Genomic DNA, 6,024 nt, shown 5'->3' with positions numbered 1-6,024 from the left:
TTGATTATTGCAAGTTGTTCTGTTTTATTTATTTTTCATGGTGCAGAGATTTCTTTAAAAAATAAATTTACATAGTGCTGACAGTTGATATAGATCATAAACTATTATTTCATATAATTTCGTTTCTTAGCCTCTCAGACTTCAAAAAGATTACTGTTTTAATATAATAATGTGGCTTAAGAAAAATGTTGAGAGGCAACACTATGTGATACCAGACACAAAATCAAGGAAGTAATGTTCATCAAAAATTTCTCTTACCTTTACAGAATGGTGAAGGTTTGTTCTCAATAGTGGGGTCTATTTGTTCTCAAATGGTCTGATATTTTGTAATTAAGGAACATTTTCATTTTGGCTGCAAAACAAATGGAAATTAAAGATTGTAGCAATAAACTTCTGTCTGCCAATATTTAAAAGATCAACATCACATTTGCATGAATCATTGCCCTCTTGGGTAATTATTCTATAGGGTCAAAATCCATAAAGGTGTGATATATAGTACTGTTGCCTGGCTTAGGTGATTTGGACGGTGTGCTAGAATGCTGCAGTAGAAAAATATAAATTTAGAATTCAGGTCACTTTCCATATTTCTTCACTAACTATGAAAAAAATAGAAAAGATAACTTCAGAGCAATTTCTCAATATATTGATAATGTAATAATACTGTAGGTCGGTTATTGCAAATGGCTACCACTACAAATAGAAAAGCAACACCTCGATTGGTATTTGAACAAAAGAATAGCATCAAATTTTATCATATTGTAATACTAATAATTAAAAGTTGGGTAAGAATGGCTAATAAAACTAATTTGCCTGTGTTGCATATTATTTTTTTCAAAATCATATTTTTAAAAGTCTATTCTATGGCTTCAAATTTAAAGTCACCAGGCAAATTTGCTATCATTTACGAAAGATGTGGAAAATACCTTTGACAATTAAAAGTCTCAATATAGTTGTTTCTTATCAAAGCCTATTGGGTCCAAATATTCTGGATAAACTGCATATTCACAAAAGCTCCTTTTCAGTAAGTTTGAATTTCAGTTCATTACTACCTATATTACAGAAATTTTTGTTGTTGTTCATAATTATAAAACAAAATTCCTTTGACATAATTTCTGTTTTTTTTTCTCAAAGCATTATTGTTTAAAGTATGGAACTTCATTTCCCTAAAAATAGTCACACGAGTCATTAAAGTGAAGCTAGGATTTTAATCCCTGCAGTCTGACCCCTTAACTACTCTACATGCTGTTTATTCAAGCTGATTGCTTGGTAAACTGACTGCCTGTTATGCCCATGTCCTTTGGCTTACTCATGTGACAATAAGTATACTTTAGATATGAGCTTTCATCACAAACAAAAAACAGTTTATCTTGAAAATACTATTCATTTTAAAGATTTAGATGCCAAAACAGAAATTCGATTGCATTTTTTAGGCCTTTGGGTTGATTATGGTTAGACAACTTTCGTGTTGTTTCTGAGGTCAGAGTGAGAAACAACATTTCACTTTTCAGTTGGCAAATAAAAGGAAAAAGACATAACTTCCACAAAATAATTAATGAGTAAATTTAAGAAGAGGGAGTATTACTTAGCAATGTGATATAAAAATATTACAATAATAAAAATATTCTAATAATCAATATTTGAGTACCTACAATGTGTCAGGCACTGTGTTGAGTGTTTTATCAATTGTACATACTTTCAATCAATTGTATATGACTTTCTACAAGTTTATGAGGTAAGTACATTACAATACAGTTTCCTTATTTAAAAAACTGTGGTTTGGAATGTAAGTAGTACTGCGGTCTAAATATTTGGATCCCCTTAGAATTCATAGGTTGACATCTTCATGCCCAATGTGATGACATTGAAGGTGGGGTCTTTAAGAGGACATTAGGTCATGAGGGTAGAACCCTCTGAATGAAATTAGTTCTCTTATAAAAGAGACCTCACAGAGCACTGTAGCCCCTTTCACCAAGAGAGCACACAAAAAATAAAGTTCTGGCTATGAACCAGGAAGAGGGCCAGTAGTCTGATTTTATTTCCTGTTGTCCAGAGAATTTCTTGGGCTGAGGTTATTATATGTCAATAGGATGGTGCAATAGAAATTTTGTTTTGGATGAAACAGATCAAGGTAACTTCCCACCAAGTACTTTATTGATGTTACAAGGAAAAAAACATGAGTCAATTGCATACTATAACCTAATTATACAATGCAAATGTTAGAGTACAAGGGGGTATGACTAATTGTTTATGGCATAGGGAAAGTTATTGAATGAGATTTGGTAGACAGTAAATTAGATCAGCACATGTTTAACTTTTTTTTTTTTTAACATTGTATCAAAGTAAAATTTGCGAAGCGTATTTACAAAAAATGGCATATTTTATGAAAGGATTTTTTTTTATACCATAATGTAGGGTGAAATCACTTTATGTGTTTGATCTCTAGTGTCCCTTTCACCCTTCCCTTTCTTAAGTATTCTTCCTTTCCTCCTTTGCATTTCCTTAATTTACAATATTACTGTGTGTGCAGTCCTCAAGAAATGTGAAATGGAGCAAGAGGATGTAACAGGGGAGGGAAAGAATCTAATAGCTAAACAGGTGCGCACAGAAAATAAATAAAATATGAGAAATCAGGCCCCTTGGGTGCTATAAAAGGAGCATTTGCTGAATAACTAATTTGGTAGCCCTTGTGCCCTATGAATTATTGTTCTGATTTACTCAATAACGCTGCCTAACAAACTCAAATTGCTTAACACTCTAATTATTCTGTATGCAACATGGGAAGAGAGCAATTTCTAACAGTCAATTATCAAAGGAAAGAAGTGATTCTGTTTTTCTTTGTTTTTGTTTATTTTTGTTTTAGTTTCCTGCTATAATGGAAGACACATTCATGCTTAAAGATTTTTTAATGGTGCCACATGATTAAATATAATATGGCAATTGTTTACATGTGAACTCATTATTTTGATGTAACCACTTTGTTCATTTACTAAAGATTTATTGAACACCTACTGTGTGTATCCCTACTTGCTATGTGCCAATATACCATGATATTAGCCATTGGGAAATATTTTTACAATATTTCAGGCTGGTCAATTTACAAAATATTTTTCTCCAAGTAATATCTTTCATTTTGTTCTAGCACCCTATTCCATTATTTTACTGTTCACTTTCTATACACATGAACAATGTATAGTCAAAGCAAGTTAAATTTACATGTAGTTTTGTTTCATGGTGACTCTCAAGTTTTGTGCTAAGTGTATTCTATCTTTTAATCATCACAAAACCCATTATGTACTGCTATGTACTATTATTATCCCCATTTTAGAAAAGATAAAATGGAAATTCAACTAAGTAACTTGCCTAACGTCACACCACCAGTATATGCATTCAGAATAAGAAAGCCCTAATTCAGAGAACAATTCATTAACCACTATTCTATGTATTATCTGGATGCCAAGTTTACTACAGTTGTTTTTATATATATATACACAAATAAAATACAGCATTTACACAGAAACCTTTTTAATTTATATTTTACCTAATTATTTGACTGGCTTGCTTTTTCTTTTTTAATTTTCAAGAGAAGATTAAAAGAGGTAGAATAAAGTAATTTTGTTTCCTTTAAATATGACATTACTACTTTTCCGTGGATTTCCTGAGAAAATAATTGCTATACATGACAAAACTGAAAATCAAATGAGCTACATTCCAAATGCACTAGGATATTTATTTATGTACTATACTATATTGACATGTTTGTTTCCCTTTATATAATTTAGTAATTTAGTCTCAAATTTTTTTTTTTTTTTTAACCTCACCTTTTCACCACATTTTTTTTTTCTTTTTTGCCTGGTTTCTTTACTTTTCTTTACTAGTCATACTATGGCCTTTCATCCACTTTCCTTTTATCCTACTGGTCTGGCAAAACTTTATCTCAAAATGAACCCCAGCGTTCACTTTCCCAGAACTCACATGGAGCAGCTTAAATTTGCCTGCAGGGGTCTCAAAACAGGTTTAGTAATTCTATCATAAAGTCCTAATCACCAATATCAAATGATACTCAAATTAGCATTAATTCTAACTGTTTTTCTGGTCAACTCCCATTCACACTTTCCTCAGAAATTTTAAATCTCCTCCATTTTCTTACAACCTCCGGTTTCTCTTTTTCCTTATTCATGGTTTGTAAAGGACTTTTTAAAAGGACTCAAATGATTAGGTCAGGCCCAAGATAATTTCTCCTTTATTGATCTCAGAGTCAACTGATTAGAGACCTTACTTACATCTGCAAAATCTCTTCATGTTTGCCACATAACCTAACACAATCATGGAAGTTAATCCCATCATGTTAATAAATTTTACCTAAATTCAAGGGGCAGGGGATTACACGGGGTGTATACATAAGGGAGTGAGGAATTTGGGGGCCATCTAAGATTATACATACCACAATTGCCAAGTAGCACCCAAATGGATTCTGACTTATCTTCATTCCATTCTTTAGTGCTGAAAAAAATCTCAAACACAACTTTGATTATTTTGTTCCCTAAATTAAGCTCTATTTTTGCTTCCTATTGGTGTAGATATTTCAAAGGTAAATAAATTTTTAGAGCATAACTAGCATATTCTGGTCCTATCCACCTCTCTGACTGTATCTTCTCTCAGATTATTTTCACCTCCTGCTCATTCTAATCCAAGTGATTTTCTCTTGATCCTTTATTTACCGTGTTCCTTCTCACCACAGGAATTTTGCATACCCAATATCTCTGCCTGGACATTTCTTCTGTCCCTTTTCATTCAATTATTCTGACTCATTCTCCAGATCTCACATAAAGTATCACTTCTCAGCCTAACTCCTCCTTCTATAGGCACTCTGCACTGTGTACCTTTTCATAGAACTTTTCAAAGCTGACATTTCCCGTGTTGTGAAGTTAATATTTCTGTTTCCTCTATTAAGTTTCTTTAGGGCAGGAAACAATGTGAGTTTTCACAGCCTTGTGTATTTCCTGTATTTGAAACAGTAGCTTGTATAAACTCAATCAACATGTTAACCGAATGAATGAAAGTTTCTCATGACATCTTTTACATTTGGTTTTGAAAAAAATATGTAATATTCTTTCTAAAGGAATGAATCATATTTATACATGTTTATTTATAATGTATGTTTTGAATCACAATTAATGATGTTTAACTTTAATAGAGTATATATGGGAGTATTATGAAAATAGTGGTATTTGGAAATTGTCCTTTCCATGATTCAGATTTTGAAAAATTTTGAACAAATTATTTAATCTTTTATAGGCAAGAGGAGCAAATCATTTGAAGGCACATGAAAATATTTGCAGAAAAGATGCTTCAATTGTAGGTTTTTAAAAAAGAACTATACTCTGATGTGCTATGAAGATTGGAGAGGCATCTTAGTGTTAAAAGTTGGAGATGTAATAAAATCTAATTGAACAGATAATAAAAAAGTAAACCTGCAGAAACTGACACACAAATACAAATCTGTTTTAGTTTTAAAAAGTAATTAGTCATATTATTGTTACTTTTAATCTGATTAACTCTTCGCTATGAAACTGCATATACAATATCTCAAGCTAAAATTAGAATATTAATTTGAATAGGAGTAGAAATGTGTAGGGGAAAGGAATCCTGCCTGCCTAATCTAATGCCTACCAAACAGAGGTTTTTTCTGTTTGTTTGTTTTTTCTGAATATTACTAATACCTTAATTCACCATCTTTTGCAGATCGACTTTTCTTAATTCTGAGTTTTCAGATTTAGTCTTCTAAGAAGCAAATTCAAGATTCACCTCTGCACCAAAGCATTCTGTAAGATAATGACCGCGAGTGCTTTCTGCTGTCGCAGGTGTCAAACTGCCAAAGCACTAGAGGAGAAAGCACTCTTAATAGTCACTCACATTGTTTCTTGTTTTAGAAATGCATTTCACCAATGTAAGCTACGTTTGTGGATGTGTTGAATATGATTTCTTGGGAAATAAACAACATTTCTGCATCAAAGAACTATCTTC

At 32.0% G+C, this 6,024-nt stretch overlaps 1 long non-coding RNA gene across 1 annotated transcript in view; it reads right to left on the bottom strand.

Moving 5' to 3' along the window:
- Positions 1-258: 258 nt before the first annotated feature.
- LOC141571346 (uncharacterized) overlaps positions 259-6,024 on the bottom strand; it is a 120,344-nt gene continuing 114,578 nt past the window's right edge. Inside the window, exon 3 of the long non-coding RNA XR_012496108.2 lies at positions 259-352. This is a non-coding gene — a long non-coding RNA (uncharacterized LOC141571346). The remainder of the gene's footprint in view (positions 353-6,024) is intronic.

This window comes from Rhinolophus sinicus, chromosome 16 (assembly GCF_057876585.1).
Source record: "Rhinolophus sinicus isolate RSI-liver-muscle chromosome 16, RSI-T2T, whole genome shotgun sequence".
In the NCBI taxonomy this organism is placed as follows: Eukaryota; Metazoa; Chordata; class Mammalia; order Chiroptera; family Rhinolophidae; genus Rhinolophus; species Rhinolophus sinicus.
The sequence above is the reverse complement of the archived record's forward strand: the minus strand, read 5'-3'. Positions and strand labels throughout refer to the sequence as shown.